The 18768-nt window shown below is 55.1% G+C and overlaps 3 long non-coding RNA genes across 4 annotated transcripts; all 3 read right to left on the bottom strand.

Annotated features, from left to right (window-relative positions):
- Nucleotides 1–4185: 4185 nt before the first annotated feature.
- Nucleotides 4186–9762, bottom strand: LOC129393121 (uncharacterized). Of its 2 annotated transcripts, XR_010109075.1 has the most exons (5): nucleotides 9092–9762; nucleotides 7102–7214; nucleotides 5933–6043; nucleotides 5665–5733; nucleotides 4186–4496 (listed from the first exon to the last, which is right to left on the bottom strand). It is a non-coding gene; the product is annotated as an uncharacterized LOC129393121 (long non-coding RNA). The 2 variants fall into 2 exon arrangements; XR_008619827.2 differs by lacking the exon at nucleotides 9092–9762 and having other exon boundaries at nucleotides 7102–7570.
- Nucleotides 9763–10935: 1173 nt separating this feature from the next.
- LOC129393118 (uncharacterized) lies at nucleotides 10936–14514 on the bottom strand. The gene is made up of 3 exons (XR_008619825.2): nucleotides 13276–14514; nucleotides 12343–12566; nucleotides 10936–11341 (listed from the first exon to the last, which is right to left on the bottom strand). It is a non-coding gene; the product is annotated as an uncharacterized LOC129393118 (long non-coding RNA).
- Nucleotides 14515–14749: 235 nt separating this feature from the next.
- Nucleotides 14750–18607, bottom strand: LOC129393117 (uncharacterized). The gene is made up of 3 exons (XR_008619824.2): nucleotides 17301–18607; nucleotides 16131–16354; nucleotides 14750–15129 (listed from the first exon to the last, which is right to left on the bottom strand). It is a non-coding gene; the product is annotated as an uncharacterized LOC129393117 (long non-coding RNA).
- Nucleotides 18608–18768: the final 161 nt, after the last annotated feature.

Here is an 18768-nt window from a genome sequence, read left to right as displayed (position 1 = left end):
GAAGAAGGGAGCTTGGCCAGAGTGAGGGACACAAACGGCAGCCTACGGTGCATGCATGTCTTAAGAGATGAGGTTCCTGGTGCCCTTTGACTGCCTCAGAGATCCCGTGCTCACAACACACAGCCCCAGTCATCCTAAAATACATCTATGCTATAGAAACTTGTCCCAAAATATCCTTGCATAATGATTTACCTTCTGGTATCCCACCCATGAAAGCAGAAATTTCCTGCTTTCTCCTAATAATTACTAATAATTCTCCTAATAATTACTAATCTGTCTCCTCCCCCAAAATGTAAGGCCAAGAAGAGCAGGGACTTGGCCTATTCATTCACTGCTCTATGTTCGGCTCCTATTTCAGTGCTAAAAACCAAGTGGGCCCTCAATAAATATTTTTGTGAATTTATTTATTTATTTATTTATTTTTTGAGACGGAATCTCTTTCTTCCGCCCAGGCTGGAGTGCAGTGGTGCGATCTTGGCTCGCTGCAACCTCCGTCTCCTGGGTTCAAGGGATTTCTGGCTAATTTTTGTATTTTTAGTAGAAACAGGGTTTCACCATGTTGGCCAGGCTGGTCTCGAACTCCTGACCTCAAATGATCCATCCACCTTGGCCTCCCAAAATGCGGGGATTACAGGCGTGAGCCACCGCTCTTGGCCAGCCCTCAATAAATATTTATTTTCTAGGTGAAATGGGGAATCTAACTATGCTACATGGTAATGAGGCAGCTGACTTTCTTGGAAGCAGAAGACCTAATTCTAGATGTGGTGACATAAAAGCAATAAAGGAAGGACCTCTATAAATCACTCGTGGAGCTGAGCCTCAGCTCTCAAAGTGTTAGATTAGAACTAGGGATGGCAAAATCCTGTTACAGGCACAACAACTCACCTCCTCCCTTCCATGCCCACTAGACTCTCTAATGAAGCGTGGCTGTCTCTCTCTGGAAAAAACTACAGAATTCTTCCCACCCAGTGCTCCTAGCAGCCACAACCAAAGGGTCAGAGGTGACCCTTACAATGAACCCAATTTGCCATCCCTCAATTAGATGTTTAAGATTCCTTTCCACTTTAATATCCTGTGGTGCAAATCTAAGCAAGCCTGCTTGTTTGGCCACATGGAGGTACATGTTCCTGCAAAATCAACCCCAAGAAATCCTATTGCTCACAGGTAAGCAGGTAACCCCTGCTTCCATAGCAGAGGCAGTCACTAGTAGTACTTGCTTCAATTGGGACAAATATTTTTCATCCGGAAACTAATTCAAGTCTACCTTTTTCAGACTCCTTCGAAGGCTGCTAGAATTGGTCCCTTGAGTAAGCTGAGTGTTGTGGTGCCCCTCAGTTCCCATGCCATAGAAGCTCGAACCTCATTCATTAATACACTAGCCCTAAGGCTTGAAACCAGTCTGGCCTGGCTTGGAGCCTTTAGATCACTCTCTAGCTTCTGGCCAATAAGAATGAGCTTCTAGGCCAGGCATGGCGGCTCACGCCTGTAATCCCAGCACTTTGGGAGGCCGAGGCAAGTGGATCACTTGCATCCAGGAGTTCAAGACCAGTCTAGGCGACATAGTGAAACCCCATCTCTACAAAAAAATACAAAAAATTCACCGGGCGTGGTGGCACGGGCCTGTAGTCTCAACTATTCAGGAGGCTGAAGTGGGAGGATCGCTTGTGTGGGGAGGTCAAGGCTGCAATAAGCTGTGATGACACCACTGTACTCCAGCCTGCATGACAGACTAAGGCTGGAGTGCAGTCTCCAAAAACAAAACAAAACAAAACAAGACAAAACCAAAAACCTGCAGCCTGCACCACTCCTACTGGTAGGCTTGCTCTGATATCAGCACTTCAAGCAGGTGATAACACTATGAGGTTTATTTTTAATTGCTAGGTGTGGTGGTTGTATTTCCTCAGAGTAAAAATGCACTTCCTTCCTCCCTTTGAAGTGAGATGTGGACCTGTGATTTGATCTGGCCAAGAAAGTGTGACCGAAAATGACCTGGACACTTCCAATGGGAGCTTTAAAAGCCAGTGCACAATTTATCACTGATCCTTGTTCTGCTTCAGTCATCGTAGAAGCCCAGGTCAGGATGGAACTCCCACCAGCCTGGATTGCTGATTAAGGATGCTCCATGTTAGAGCAAAAATATAAGTTGTTTTAAACCACAGAAATTTGGAGGTGGTTTCTTATTGCAACATAACTAGTCTCTATTGACTGATATTCCATGGTGTAAGATTACTCATGGGATTTTTCTAGCTCAGAGTTTCTCAATTTTGGTAGGATTGACGTTTGGGGTTAGTTATTGCTTTCTTGTGGGGACCATCCTGTGCATTGCAGGATGTTAAGTGGCCTCCCTAGCCTTTACCCACTAGACACCAGCAGCACCCCATCCCAAGTTGTGACCATCAAAAATCCCTCAACAGTATGATTCTACTTATTTGAGGTACCTAGAGTAGTCAAAATCATGGAGACAGAAAGTCAAATGATGGTTGTCAGGGGCTGGGAGAAGAGGGAAATGGCGAGTTAGTGTTTAATGGGTACAGAGTTGCAGTTTTGCAAAATGAAAAGAGTTCTATGGATGGATGATGGTGATGGTTGCACATCAGTGTGAAGGTGCTTAGTGCCACTGAACTATACACATGAAAATGGTTCAAATGGCTAATTTTATGTTTGTGCTTTGCCACAATTTTTGAAAATGGAAAAAAAAATGTCTCCAGACATTGCCAATGTCCCCTGGAAAGCAAAATCGCCCCTGGTTGAGAACTAGTGTTCTAGCGGTAGTGCAACACATTCAATTGTAAAATATGTGTAAAAACGTGGGCTTAGGGCTCAGCCCTGCTTTTTGCCATTGAGGGTTAGAATCTCATCTCTCCTAAAATATTTTTTATCCACTCAGATTTTAGGCCAGGATCAACAGGACAATTGAACGGTTTGATCTAGAAAAAGCCCCTGTCTATGGACCCAAAGCTGGTGTGATATGAATACACTCTGTAAAAACTCTTACACTGTTTTAAGCTTTACATCTGATAAACAGAGCACAGTAGAGACTCCACTTGGGATAATTTTTCCTGAAACCTACTTGTTTTTCATGCTGTTTCTGCAGTTAAGGTGCCTGGTCTTGAAATGTGTTGAAGCAAAAGAATGGGAAGAGCCAAGGGACACATCAGGGAGTTTCCAAATGACAGAACTGCAAACCTGCAGGGCAGTCCTCTGCTGAGGAAGAGGTAGCTTACACTCTGAATGCATCTTGAGGAGTATTCTCCATACCTGAGGAATAAATTAAGGCTAACAAGGGGGCCTAAATGGTGATTGGCTCTGCTCTTGACCAATTGAATTCCATGCTCGGGCTGAGGCAGCAGAGGGCTTCTTACACCCACCTCCACCACCATCACCCTGCCTAAGTCATCTCAGAGAATCCTCTATCTCAGTATTGGGCCTACATTCTTATGCTTCAGCCCTTTTCCATAATGACCCCTCCAGATTGCCACACTCTAGAACCACTACAGAGGGTGGCGTTACTGCTGTATGGACACTTCATCTCAAAGTGAGGGGCCAGCTCACGTGATTTGCAGGGTTCCTTTCTCTGGCCTTCTAAAACATTCTCCAGGTTGAGGCTGAAACTGCTCCCCCAAAGCCCCATAATAGGCATGAACAGATTATCCTCCTCTTCTTGGTTCTCATGGCTAGAATCCTTAACCAATCCTCTCCCCACAAAGTAGGGTTGATTTCACAAGCTGTTATTTCAGCTGCTCGTTCTGCCATCTGCTCTTGAGTTGCTTGGTGAACACCACCAGCGGGCTTGGAGCTGCACTGTCACGCTTCACCCCAATCAGCTTCTGGCCCCCCACACTCAAACACATCTGCATCGGCACACCCCTCCCACGCCCCAGTTCTGCCCACAGTGGATCCATCCATCTGCGCTCCAGGCCCCAGCCCCTTGGGAGCTTGAGCTATCAATTACTTGCACTTAGTTCAGAATCTTTAGCCACTCCATGTTCATGGTTATTTCATTTATTCAATGTAGTAACATGTTTAAACCTCTCCCGTCCTGGAAAAAAAAAAAAAGTCCTACGTTTAACCCTATCTCCCTCTTTAGCTTAAAGTCATCTGTAATCTTCCTTGCCATTTATTTACTCCATGGCCCAGGTTGAACAGTATCCACACACCCCCAAAAATTCATGTTCTCCCTAGGAATCTTAGAATGTGACTTTATTTGGAAATAGGGTTGTTGCAGATGTAATTAGTTAGGAGTGGACCCTTAATCCACTATGACTGGTGTCGGTGTCCTTAGAAGAAGAACAGAGGGAACGCAGAGGCACACACAGAGAGGAGGCCATGTGATGATGGGGGCGGAAACTGGGGTGATGCATCTACAAGCCAAGGAATGTCAGGGCTTGCAGGAAACCCCAGAAGCGAATGGAAAGGCATGGAGCAGATTCTTCCTAGCATCTTCAGAGAGAGCATGGTGCTGCCAACACCTCATTTTGAACTTCTAGCTTCCAAAACTGTGAGAGAAAAAATTTCTGTTGTTTTAACAAGACACCCAGTTTCTGGTATTTTGTGACAGCAGACCTAGAAACTGAATATACCCTTTAAACCACCACCGTCTTCCTTTTGGTTCCAAGATTCTTTCGTGTATGACCTGCGAGAGCCAAATCCAGTCTTTATTTGGCCTCTCTGGAGCACGTGCAACTCATTTATTCCTTATTGATGCTTCTCCCCCACATCCTTCTCGGCCTCCTTCATTGCTTCCTAATCTCACAGCCAGCTACCGCATACTGGAGTCCCTGGGTTCATCACCACCTTTTCCCACTCTGTTCATGCTCCACTGCAATCTCATCCAAATACCAGCTCTCCTCCCACCCCCATGCTGATGATTCCCCAAGCCCTCTGGCCTAAGCCTCTCTCCTGAGATCTACTTTGAGTTCCCCACTGGCTCCTGGACATTTCCACCTAGAACTTGTACAAGCACTTCAAAAACTACATGGCTAAAATGGAAGTCATGGTCTAGAAGCCTCCTTCCCAAATAAACCTGCTTTTCCTCCTGTAACCTGCATGTCAATGAGAGGCTTCACGTTCACACAGGGGCATAAGCCAGACACCTGGCATCTTCTTGGGCTTCTCCTCTGCACCCTTGGCCGTGGTCACTGAAGCCAAAGGATTCTGCCCATAAGGGTTTGGGGAATGTATCCTCTGCATCCCTGCTGCAGCTGCTTCAGCTCAGCCTCTTACCACCTCTTGTGGCTAGCAGAGACCTCCACTACACCAGACTTTCATGCTGCTCTGGGAGCACTTTCTTATACCACCTTGTTTTAAGCCATTCCCCTGCTTTGAATGCTTCAGGGTTTCCTGGCCACCTGCAGGATGCTGTCCTTAGCATTCCTCCACTTGGAATAACAACGCCTCGTAGCATCTGGCTTTCAGGAGTTTAGAGTGGAGGGGCTCTGCATTCAACTCCAGGACCTACCACATACTTGGTGCGTGGCCCTGGACAACATAATTACTCTCTCTGTGCCTCAGATTCCTCACCTGAAAATGGGGATAATAATAGTACCTACCTCATAGGGTTGTTGTAAAGATTAAATGAGTGAATATGTTCAGAGTACCCGGAACTGTGTCCAGCATGTCGTAAGTGGGCACTAAATATTAACTGCTATTGCTGTTAAGTATTACCTTTCCCCACTCATTTCTGTACAGCTTCCCATGTGCGTTGTTTTCCAGCCGATCAGAACACTCTTCCATCTTAGAAGAAAAAAAAAGAAGCCCCACCTGTGTTCCCCTGGCTCTTGGCCTTGACACACACTGTCTGGAACACCTTTCCCACCACCTCTCCTCCCATGCTCCCTATGAACATACTTTGATTCATCTTTTCTAACCTAAGTACCCTCCCCTGTAGTCAAGCATGCTCTTCATTGAGCCTTCGTAAGGCCCTTGTGCTCACCTCTATTGCAGCACAGATCACACTGCATTATAAAGGACCATCTCCTGTCTCTCTGTCCATCTTTCAGAGTTTGCTGTATTGAACTTAGTGATGTCAGCACGTGGCACTCAGCTAGACAAAGAAAGCAGGCTCAATAAAGGCTGGTAGAATTAAGTAAAGAATTGTATAAAGGCATTAAATAAAGATGGGGTACAAATATGTCCCAGGCTGCCTGGGATAGTCCTGGTTTAGGCCATAGTCCTGATATAATTACTAACAACACCTTCTTTCACTGTCAAAAATAACTCCTTTGGACAATACATTATAAGGTCACTCTAGGTATTAGAGCTGTGATTCTCACCCCATCAGGCCCAATTTTCTCTTTGCTTAACAGCTATTTTAGAATACCCTATGCACTATCTTCAAATGGGATTGATAGGCAATAGAAACTGCCAATAACAGAATTTCAAAAAAACCAATGTAATACCCTAAATACAATGCTAAATGGAAAATGAAGGAGATTTTTTAAAAAGTAGCTTAAACTAAAATTATGTGTGCAGTATGTGGATGTGTAAATGCTTAGGTCTTACACTTCTGGCCAAGATGGAGTAACAGAGACCAAAATTACTTTCTGACCTAAAACAACAAAAATATTGGACAAAATATATGAAACTATGGCCCTCAAGCAACAAAGGGAATCAATCACTGGAATCAAGCATCAAAAGGCAGTGATCCTCAAGAAATGAGAAACGAATGAGGCTAGCCCCACAACTGACTTCCCAAACACCTTAGAAAACTTTCCAGGCCACAGCACAGGAAGAAAGAATGCAGATGGAGCTCAGAGATCTTCCTGAGTTGAGAGGACAGAACTATGAGTCTGGGAAGGCCAATGTGGCTAGAATTCATAGGGCAGAATATTGAGGAGGAGAGGGCTGTACAGAGACAGAGCTCTGGAAATCTGAAGATAATACTTACCCTCCTTGACTGTTTAACAGAGTAGTGATCAGAGTATGCAGGTATGAAAATCACCTGAGAGGGTGGACCCAGGGGCTCGTACCTGCAATCCCAGCACTTTGGGAGGGTGAGGTGGGTGGATAACGAGGTCAAGAGACAGAGACCATCCTGGCAAACATGGTGAAACCCCATCTCTACTAAAAATACAAAAATTAGCTGGGTGTGGTGACACACACCTCTAGTCCCAGCTACACAGGAGGATGAGGCAGGAGGATCTCTTGAACCTGGGAGGCAGTGGTTGCAGTCACCCGAGATCCAGCAAAGCATGGGCAACAGAGCAAGACTCAGTCTCAAAAAAAAAAAGAAAGAAAAAAGAAAACTGCATGAGAATGGAAAAAGAATCATCCACAAAGAGAGCCAGCCCCTATTCCCGCATGGCTCTTGGGACCCCGATCGCAAGGTGGGGAGGCACCTCGCGAGGCATGGTCTCAGAGCCAGCCCCTCTTCCCCACTGGCTCTTAGGACCCCCATCGCAGTGGGGGGAGGAACCCAAGTGAGGCGGGGTCTCAGAGCCAGCCCCTCTTCCCCCACTGGCCCTTAGGAACCCCATCGCAGGGGGGGGAGGCAGCCCCAGCGAGGCGGGGTCTCAGAGCCAGCCCCTCTTCCCCCACTGGCCTTTAGGACCCCCGTCGCAGGGAGAGGAGGCACCCCTCACGAGGCGGGGACTGAGAGCCAGCCCCTCTAAGCCTTCTGGCTCTTAGGACCCCCATCGCGGGGGGGGAGGCACCCCCCGCGAGGCGGGGTCTCAGAGCCAGCCCCTCTTCTGCTCCTGGCTCTAAGGACCCCCATCACAGGGGGGGGAGGCACCCCCCGCGAGGCGGGTACAGAGAGCCAGCCCCTCTTCCCCCACTGGAACTTAGGACCCCCATCGCAGGGGGGGGAGGCACCCCCAGCGAGGCGGGGTCTCAGAGCCAGCCCCTCTTCCCCCACTGGCCTTTAGGAACCCCGTCGCAGGGAGAGGAGGCACCCCTCACGAGGCGGGGACTGAGAGCCAGCCCCTCTAAGCCTTCTGGCTCTTAGGACCCCCATCGCGGGGGGGGAGGCACCCCCCGCGAGGCGGGTACAGAGAGCCAGCCCCTCTTCTGCTCCTGGCTCTAAGGACCCCCATCACAGGGGGGGGAGGCACCCCCCGCGAGGCGGGTACAGAGAGCCAGCCCCTCTTCTGCTCCTGGCTCTAAGGACCCCCATCACAAGGGGGGGAGGCACCCCCCGCGAGGCGGGTACAGAGAGCCAGCCCCTCTTCCCCCACTGGCTCTTAGGAACCCCATCGCAGGGGGGGGAGGCACCCCCCGCGAGGCGGGGTCTCAGAGCCAGCCCCTCTTCCCCCACTGGCCCTTAGGACCCCCATCGCAGGGGTGGAGGCACCCCCCGCGAGGCGGGGTCTCAGAGCCAGCCCCTCTTCCCCCACTGGCTCTTAGGACCCCCATCGAAGGGGGGGGAGGCACCCCCAGCGAGGCGGGGTCTCAGAGCCAGCCCCTCTTCCCCCACTGGCTCTTAGGAACCCCTTCGCGGGGGGGGAGGCACCCCCCACGAGGCGGGGTCTCAGAGCCAGCCCCTCTTCCCCCACTGGCTCTTAGGAACCCCATCGCAGGGGGGGGAGGCACCCCCGCGAGGCGGGGTCTCAGAGCCAGCCCCTCTTCCCCCACTGGCTCTTAGGAACCCCATCGCAGGGGGGGGAGGCACCCCCCGCGAGGCGGGGTCTCAGAGCCAGCCCCTCTTCCCCCACTGGCTCTTAGGACCCCCATCGCAGTGGGGGGATGCACCCCTGGCGAGGCGCGGACTTAGAGCCAGCCGCTCTTCCCCCCCTGGCTCTTGGGACCCCCATCGCAGGGGGGGAGGCACCCCCTCGTGGCGGGGACTGAGAGCCAGCCCCTCTTCCCTCCATTTCTCTTAGGACCCCCATCGCAGCGGGAGAGGCAACCCCCGCGAGGCGGGGACTGAGAGCCAGCCGCTCTTTCCCCCCTGGCTCTTAGGACCCCCATCGCAGGGAGGGGAGGCACCCCCCGCGAGGCGGTGACTGAGAGCCAGCCCTTCTTCCTCGCCCAACTCTGAGGATCCCCATCACACGGGGGAGGCACACCCCGCGAGGCGGGGACTGAGAGCCAGTCCCTCTTCCCCCCCTGGCTTATGACCCCCATCGAGGATTCTAAGATCCTTAGGACTGACCTGGAGGGCTGTGGGTATTAGGTGTCCAAGAAGAAAACTCAGATCTGCCGACGACCGCAGGTAGCTTACTTGGGATTTACTATTCGACAGGTGTCCGAAAGCAGCCCGGGATCCGAAAGAAAGCAGGTCATTTGCAATCTTCCGGAGCCTAAGGGCAGAAGGCTGGTGAGAGAATTCCTAGGAGCTGTGGGGTTTTGTAGACTGCGGAGCCCAACTTTGCAGTATTAGCCACGCCTTTGTATGACGTCACAAAGGGGGCGGGGACCGGCAACATTTGGAATGGGGATTCCAACAACAGCAAGTCTTTCATGACTTAAAGGAAAAACTTCTGAAAGCCCCAGCCCAGGGGCTAGCGGATCTCACAAAGCCTTTTCCCCTGTATGCGTCAGAGAAAAGATGGCAGCTGGACTTTAAACCCAAACTGTGGGGCCCTGGCTGAGGCCGGTGGCCTACCTCTCTAAACAGCTAGACAGGGTTTCTAAAGGATGGCCCCCCTGTTTGAGGGCCTTGGCAGCAACTGCCCTGCTAGTACAAGAAGCAAATCAGCTGACTCTTGGGTAAAACCAGAACATAAAGGCCCCCCAAGCTGTGGTGACTGAAAGCCAGCCCCTCTTCCCCTCCTGGCTCTTAGGACCCCCATCGCAGGAAGGGGAGGCACTCCCCGCGAGGCGGGGACTGAGAGCCAGCCCCTCTTCCCCCACTGGCTCTTAGGACCCCCGTCGCAGGGGGAGGAGGCACCCCCAGCGAGGCGGGGTCTCAGAGCCAGCCCCTCTTCCCCCACTGGCCCTTAGGACCCCCATCGCAGTGGGGGGAGGCACCCCAGCGAGGGGTGGTCTCAGAGCCAGCCCCTCTTCCCCCACTGGCCTTTAGGACCCCCGTCGCAGGGAGAGGAGGCACCCCCCACGAGGCGGGGACTGAGAGCCAGCCCCTCTAAGCCTTCTGGCTCTTAGGACCCCCATCGCGGGGGGGGAGGCACCCCCCGCGAGGCGGGTACAGAGAGCCAGCCCCTCTTCTGCTCCTGGCTCTAAGGACCCCCATCACAGGGGGGGGAGGCACCCCCCGCGAGGCGGGTACAGAGAGCCAGCCCCTCTTCCCCCACTGGCCCTTAGGAACCCCATCGCAGGGGGGGAGGCACCCCCCGCGAGGCGGAGTCTCAGAGCCAGCCCCTCTTCCCCCACTGGCCCTTAGGACCCCCATCGTAGGGGGGGAGGCACCCCCCGCGAGGCGGGGTCTCAGAGCCAGCCCCTCTTCCCCCACTGGCTCTTAGGAACCCCTTCGCAGGGGGGGGAGGCACCCCCCGCGAGGCGGGGTCTCAGAGCCAGCCCCTCTTCCCCCACTGGCTCTTAGGAACCCCATCGCAGGGGGGGGAGGCACCCCCCGCGAGGCGGGGTCTCAGAGCCAGCCCCTCTTCCCCCACTGGCTCTTAGGAACCCCATCGCAGGGGGGGGAGGCACCCCCCGCGAGGCGGGGTCTCAGAGCCAGCCCCTCTTCCCCCACTGGCCCTTAGGACCCCCATCGCAGGGGTGGAGGCACCCCCCGCGAGGCGGGGTCTCAGAGCCAGCCCCTCTTCCCCCACTGGCTCTTAGGACCCCCATCGAAGGGGGGGGAGGCACCCCCAGCGAGGCGGGGTCTCAGAGCCAGCCCCTCTTCCCCCACTGGCTCTTAGGAACCCCTTCGCGGGGGGGGAGGCACCCCCCACGAGGCGGGGTCTCAGAGCCAGCCCCTCTTCCCCCACTGGCTCTTAGGAACCCCATCGCAGGGGGGGGAGGCACCCCCCGCGAGGCGGGGTCTCAGAGCCAGCCCCTCTTCCCCCACTGGCTCTTAGGAACCCCATCGCAGGGGGGGGAGGCACCCCCCGCGAGGCGGGGTCTCAGAGCCAGCCCCTCTTCCCCCACTGGCTCTTAGGACCCCCATCGCAGTGGGGGGAGGCACCCCCGCGAGGCGGGGACTGAGAGCCAGCCCCTCTTCCCCCGCTGGCTCTGAGGATCCTCCGTGGACTCACAGCCTCTTTACCATATTGTGACTAATATCATCTCCCCCTCTGGAGATTACGAACTCTTTCACAGACGGGTGTACACCCTCGGTGTACAGAGGGTGTACACCCGTCTGTATTGGGAGTAATATCATCCTCTTCCTCCCTGAATATGAAGAACAGTATCACAGGGGTGTTTCTACTCCCTGCGATATCGCGTGTCATATCCTCCTCTCCCACGTTGCAATTAGAAGGAATATCAGTGGGGGCGTGTCCACCTGTAGGGAAAAGAAAGAGAGATCAGACTGTCACTGTGTCCATGTAGAAAGGAAAGACCTAAGAGACTCCATTTTGAAAAAGACCTGTCCTTTAAACAATTGCTTTGCTGAGATGTTGTTAATTTGTAGCTTTGCCCTAGCCGCTTGGCCCCAGCCACTTTGACCCAACCTGGAGCTCACAAAAACATGTGTTGTATAAAATCAAAGTTCAAGGGATGCAGGGCTGTGCAGGACGTGCCTTGTTAACGAAATGTTTACCAGCAGTATACTTGGTAAAAGTCATCGCCAGTCTCTAGTCTCAATAAACCGGGGACACAATGCACTGTGGAAAGCCGCAGGGACCTCTGCCCTTGAAAGCAGGGTATTGTCCAAGCTCTCTCCCCATCTGATAGTCTGAAATATAGCCTCATGGGATGAGAAAGACCTGACTGTCCCCCAGCCCGACACCCGTAATGGGTCTGTGCTGAGGTGGATTAGTAAAAGAGGAAAGCCTCTTGCAGCTGAGTTGGAGGAAGGCCACTATCTCCTGCTTGCCCCTGGGAACTGAATGTCTCGGTGTAAAACCCGATTGTACATTCGTTCAACTCTGAGATAGGAGAAAAGCTGCCCTGTGGCGGGAGGCGAGACATGTTTGCAGTAACACTGCCTTGTTCTTCTTTACTCCACTGAGATGTTTGGGTGCAGAGAAACAAATCTGGCTTACGTGCACGTCCAGTCATAGTACCTTCCCTTGAACCTAATTATGACATAGATTCCTTTGCTCACGTGTCTTCTGCTGACTCTCTCCTTATCATCACCCTGCTCTCCTACTACATTCCTTTCTGCTAAAATCATGAAAATCATAATCAGTAACAACTGAGGGAACTCAGAGGCTGGTGCCGGTGCAGGTCCTTGGTGTGCTGAGCGCCGGTCCCCTGGACCCACTGTTGTATCTTTACACTTTGTCTCTGTGTCTTATTTCTTTTCTCAGTCTCTCGTCCCACCCAACTAGAAATACTCACAGGTGTGGAGGGGCAGTCCACCACTTCATCCACCTTCTGTCATATTGAAAGTAACATCATCTTCTTCCCTCCAGGATCGTGGGAATAATATCCCTGGGGGGTTTCCACTTTCTGCCATGTATGTAGTCATATCACCCCCTCCGCCGTGGAATATCATTAAGGAACATCTCACACGGGGCTGTATACTTCCTCCGATATTGGGAGTGACATCAACCTCTCGGTCTCTGAATATGAGGAAGAAAATCACAGGGCGGGTGTACACCTCGTGCTCTACGATGGGGAGTCATATCTGTCTGTTATGGGGAGTAATATCATCCTCTCCCTTTCAGGATACTAATAACAGTTTAACAGGCTGGGTGAACACAGCCTGCGATGCTGAAATTATTATCATCCTCTCCCCCTCTTCCTCCCCTGGCTCTTAGGATGCCCATCTCAGCGGAGCGAGCCACCCCCCGCGAGGCGGGGACTGAGCCAGCCCCTGTTCCCCCCCTGGCCCCTAGGATCCGTATCGCGAGGGGGGGAGGCACCCCCCGCGCGGCGGGGACTGGGAGCCAACCCCTCTTCCCTGCCTGGCTCTTAGGACCCCCATCGCAGGGTAGCAAGGCACGCCCCGCGAGGCGGGGACTGAGAGTCAGCCCTTCTTCCCCCCCTGGCTCTTAGGAACCCCATCGCAGTGGGGGGATGCACCCTTGGCGAGGCGCGGACTTAGAGCCAGCCGCTCTGCTCCCCCTGGCTCTTGGGACCCCCATCGCAGGGGGGGAGGCACCCCCTCGTGGCGGGGACTGAGAGCCAGCCCCTCTTCCCTCCATTTCTCTTAGGACCCCCATCGCAGGGGGGGAGGCACCCCCCGCGAGGCGGGGACTGAGAGCCAGCCGCTCTTTCCCCCCCCGGCTTATGACCCCCATCGAGGATTCTAAGATCCTTAGGACTGACCTGGAGGGCTGTGGGTATTAGGTGGCCAAGAAGAAAACTCAGATCTGCCGACGACCGCAGGTAGCTTACTTGGGATTTACTATTCGACAGGTGTCCGAAAGCAGCCCGGGATCCGAAAGAAAGCAGGTCATTTGCAATCTTCCGGAGCCTAAGGGCAGAAGGCTGGTGAGAGAATTCCTAGGAGCTGTGGGGTTTTGTAGACTGCGGAGCCCAACTTTGCAGTCTTAGCCACGCCTTTGTATGACGTCACAAAGGGGGGCGGGGACCGGCAACTTTTGGAATGGGGATTCCAACAACAGCAAGTCTTTCATGACTTAAAGGAAAAACTTCTGAAAGCCCCAGCCCAGGGGCTAGCGGATCTCACAAAGCCTTTTCCACTGTATGCGTCAGAGAAAAGATGGCAGCTGGACTTTAAACCCAAACTGTGGGGCCCTGGCTGAGGCCGGTGGCCTACCTCTCTAAACAGCTAGACAGGGTTTCTAAAGGATGGCCCCCCTGTTTGAGGGCCTTGGCAGCAACTGCCCTGCTAGTACAAGAAGCAAATCAGCTGACTCTTGGGTAAAACCAGAACATAAAGGCCCCCCAAGCTGTGGTGACTGAAAGCCAGCCCCTCTTCCCCACCTGGCTCTTAGGACCCCCATCGCAGGAAGGGGAGGCACTCCCCGCGAGGCGGGGACTGAGAGCCAGCCCCTCTTCCCCCCCTGGCTCTTAGGACCCCCGTCGCAGGGGGAGGAGGCACCCCCAGCGAGGCGGGGTCTCAGAGCCAGCCCCTCTTCAACCACTGGCCCTTAGGACCCCCATCGCAGTGGGGGGAGGCACCCCCCACGAGGCGGGGACTCAGAGCCAGCCCCTCTAAGCCTTCTGGCTCTTCGGAGCCCCATCGAGGGGGGGGAGGCACCCCCCGCGAGGCGGGTACAGAGAGCCAGGCCCTCTTCTGCTCCTGGCTCTAAGGACCCCCATCACAGGGGGGTGAGGCACCCCCCGCGAGGCGGGTACAGAGAGCCAGCCCCTCTTCCCCACTGGCCCTTAGGACCCCCATCGCAGGGGGGGGAGGCAACCCCCGCGAGGCGGGGTCTCAGAGCCAGCCCCTCTTCCCCCACTGGCCCTTAGGACCCCCATCGCAGGGGGGGGAGGCACCCCCCGTGAGGCGGGGTCTCACAGCCAGCCCCTCTTCCCCCGCTGGCCCTTAGGACCCCCGTCGCAGGGGGGGGAGGCACCCCCCGTGAGGCGGGGTCTCAGAGCCAGCCCCTCTTCCCCCACTGGCCCTTAGGACCCCCGTCGCAGGGGGGGGAGGCACCCCCCGCGAGGCGGGGTCTCAGAGCCAGCCCCTCTTCCCCCGCTGGCTCTTAGGACCCCCGTCGCAGGGGGGGAGGCACCCCCCGCGAGGCGGGGTCTCAGAGCCAGCCCCTCTTCCCCCACTGGCCCTTAGGACCCCCATCGCAGGGGGGGGAGGCACCCCCCGCGAGGCGGGGTCTCAGAGCCAGCCCCTCTTCCCCCACTGGCTCTTAGGACCCCCATCGCAGTGGGGGGAAGCACCCCCGCGAGGCGGGGACTGAGAGCCAGCCCCTCTTCCCCCGCTGGCTCTGAGGATCCTCCGTGGACTCACAGCCTCTTTACCATATTGTGACTAATATCATCTCCCCCTCTGGAGATTAAGAACTCTTTCACAGACGGGTGTACACCCTCGGTGTACAGAGGGTGTACACCCGTCTGTATTGGGAGTAATATCATCCTCTTCCTCCCTGAATATGAAGAACAGTATCACAGGGGTGTTTCTACTCCCTGCGATATCGCGTGTCATATCCTCCTCTCCCACGTTGCAATTAGAAGGAATATCAGTGGGGGCGTGTCCACCTGTAGGGAAAAGAAAGAGAGATCAGACTGTCACTGTGTCCATGTAGAAAGGAAAGACATAAGAGACTCCATTTTGAAAAAGACCTGTCCTTTAAACAATTGCTTTGCTGAGATGTTGTTAATTTGTAGCTTTGCCCTAGCCGCTTGGCCCCAGCCACTTTGACCCAACCTGGAGCTCACAAAAACATGTGTTGTATAAAATCAAAGTTCAAGGGATGTAGGGCTGTGCAGGACGTGCCTTGTTAACGAAATGTTTACCAGCAGTATACTTGGTAAAAGTCATCGCCATTCTCTAGTCTCAATAAACCGGGGACACAATGCACTGTGGAAAGCCGCAGGGACCTCTGCCCTTGAAAGCAGGGTATGGTCCAAGCTCTCTCCCCATCTGATAGTCTGAAATATAGCCTCATGGGATGAGAAAGACCTGACCGTCCCCCAGCCCCACACCCGTAATGGGTCCGTGCTGAGGTGGATTAGTGAAAGAGGAAAGCCTCTTGCAGCTGAGATGGAGGAAGGCCACTATCTCCTGCTTGCCCCTGGGAACTGAATGTCTCGGTGTAAAACCCGATTGTACATTCGTTCAACTCTGAGATAGGAGAAAAGCTGCCCTGTGGCGGGAGGCGAGACATGTTTGCAGTAACACTGCCTTGTTCTTCTTTACTCCACTGAGATGTTTGGGTGCAGAGAAACAAATCTGGCTTACGTGCACGTCCAGTCACAGTACCTTCCCTTGAACCTAATTATGACATGGATTCTTTTGCTCACATGTCTTCTGCTGACTCTCTCCTTATCATCACCCTGCTCTCCTACTACATTCCTTTCTGCTAAAATCATGAAAATCATAATCAATAACAACTGAGGGAACTCAGAGGCTGGTGCCGGTGCAGGTCCTTGGTGTGCTGAGCGCCGGTCCCCTGGACCCACTGTTGTATCTTTACACTTTGTCTCTGTGTCTTATTTCTTTTCTCAGTCTCTCGTCCCACCCAACTAGAAATACTCACAGGTGTGGAGGGGCAGTCCACCACTTCATCCACCTTCTGTCATATTGAAAGTAACATCATCTTCTTCCCTCCAGGATCGTGGGAATAATATCCCTGGGGGGTTTCCACTTTCTGCCATGTATGTAGTCATATCACCCCCTCCGCCGTGGAATATCATTAAGGAACATCTCACACGGGGCTGTATACTTCCTCCGATATTGGGAGTGACATCAACCTCTCGGTCTCTGAATATGAGGAAGAAAATCACAGGGCGGGTGTACACCTCGTGCTCTACGATGGGGAGTCATATCTGTCTGTTATGGGGAGTAATATCATCCTCTCCCTTTCAGGATACTAATAACAGTTTAACAGGCTGGGTGAACACAGCCTGCGATGCTGAAATTATTATCATCCTCTCCCCCTCTTCCTCCCCTGGCTCTTAGGATGCCCATCTCAGCGGAGCGAGCCACCCCCCGCGAGGCGGGGACTGAGCCAGCCCCTGTTCCCCCCCTGGCCCTTAGGATCCGTATCGCGAGGGGGGGAGGCACCCCCCGCGCGGCGGGGACTGAGAGCCAGCCCCTCTTCCCCCCACGGCTCTTAGGACCCCCATCGCTGTGGGGGGGAGGCACCCCCCGCGCGGCGGGGACTGGGAGCCAACCCCTCTTCCCTGCCTGGCTCTTAGGACCCCCATCGCAGGGTAGCAAGGCACGCCCCGCGAGGCGGGGACTGAGAGTCAGCCCTTCTTCCCCCCCTGGCTCTTAGGAACCCCATCGCAGTGGGGGGATGCACCCTTGGCGAGGCGCGGACTTAGAGCCAGCCGCTCTGCCCCCCCGGCTCTTGGGACCCCCATCGCAGGGGGGGAGGCACCCCCTCGTGGCGGAGACTGAGAGCCAGCCCCTCTTCCCTCCATTTCTCTTAGGACCCCCATCGCAGGGGGGGAGGCACCCCCCGCGAGGCGGGGACTGAGAGCCAGCCGCTCTTTCCCCCCTGGCTCTTAGGACCCCCATCGCAGGGAGGGGAGGCACCCCCCGCGAGGCGGTGACTGACAGCCAGCCCTTCTTCCTCGCCCAACTCTCAGGATCCCCATCACACGGGGGAGGCACACCCCGTGAGGCGGGGACTGAGAGCCAGTCCCTCTTCCCCCACTGGCTTATGACCCCCATCGAGGATTCTAAGATCCTTAGGACTGACCTGGAGGGATGTGGGTATTAGGTGTCCAAGAAGAAAACTCAGATCTGCTGACGACCGCAGGTAGCTTACTTGGGATTTACTATTCGACAGGTGTCCGAAAGCAGCCCGGGATCCGAAAGAAAGCAGGTCATTTGCAATCTTCCGGAGCCTAAGGGCAGAAGGCTGGTGAGAGAATTCCTAGGAGCTGTGGGGTTTTGTAGACTGCGGAGCCCAACTTTGCAGTCTTAGCCACGCCTTTGTATGACGTCACAAAGGGGGGCGGGGACCGGCAACTTTTGGAATGGGGATTCCAACAACAGCAAGTCTTTCATGACTTAAAGGAAAAACTTCTGAAAGCCCCAGCCCAGGGGCTAGTGGATCTCACAAAGCCTTTTCCACTGTATGCGTCAGAGAAAAGATGGCAGCTGGACTTTAAACCCACACTGTGGGGCCCTGGCTGAGGCCGGTGGCCTACCTCTCTAAACAGCTAGACAGGGTTTCTAAAGGATGGCCCCCCTGTTTGAGGGCCTTGGCAGCAACTGCCCTGCTAGTACAAGAAGCAAATCAGCTGACTCTTGGGTAAAACCAGAACATAAAGGCCCCCCAAGCTGTGGTGACTGAAAGCCAGCCCCTCTTCCCCACCTGGCTCTTAGGACCCCCATCGCAGGAAGGGGAGGCACTCCCCGCGAGGCGGGGACTGAGAGCCAGCCCCTCTTCCCCCCCTGGCTCTTAGGACCCCCGTCGCAGGGGGAGGAGGCACCCCCAGCGAGGCGGGATCTCAGAGCCAGCCCCTCTTCAACCACTGGCCCTTAGGACCCCCATCGCAGTGGGGGGAGGCACCCCAGCGAGGCGTGGTCTCAGAGCCAGACCCTCTTCCCCCACTGGCCTTTAGGAACCCCGTCGCAGGGAGAGGAGGCACCCCCCACGAGGCGGGGACTCAGAGCCAGCCCCTCTAAGCCTTCTGGCTCTTCGGACCCCCATCGCGGGGGGGGAGGCACCCCCCGCGAGGCGGGTACAGAGAGCCAGCCCCTCTTCCCCACTGGCCCTTAGGACCCCCATCGCAGGGGGGGGAGGCAACCCCCACGAGGCGGGGTCTCAGAGCCAGCCCCTCTTCCCCCACTGGCCCTTAGGACCCCCATCGCAGGGGGGGAGGCACCCCCCGTGAGGCGGGGTCTCAGAGCCAGCCCCTCTTCCCCCACTGGCCCTTAGGACCCCCGTCGCAGGGCGGGGAGGCACCCCCCGTGAGGCGGGGTCTCAGAGCCAGCCCCTCTTCCCCCGCTGGCCCTTAGGACCCCCGTCGCAGGGGGGGGAGGCACCCCCCGCGAGGCGGGGCCTCAGAGCCAGCCCCTCTTCCCCCGCTGGCTCTTAGGACCCCCGTCGCAGGGGGGGGAGGCACCCCCCGCGAGGCGGGGTCTCAGAGCCAGCCCCTCTTCCCCCGCTGGCTCTTAGGACCCCCGTCGCAGGGGGGGGAGGCACCCCCCGTGAGGCG

This window comes from Pan paniscus, chromosome 11 (genome assembly GCF_029289425.2).
Source record: "Pan paniscus chromosome 11, NHGRI_mPanPan1-v2.0_pri, whole genome shotgun sequence".
Lineage (NCBI taxonomy): Eukaryota > Metazoa > Chordata > Mammalia > Primates > Hominidae > Pan > Pan paniscus.
The sequence above is the reverse complement of the archived record's forward strand: the minus strand, read 5'-3'. Positions and strand labels throughout refer to the sequence as shown.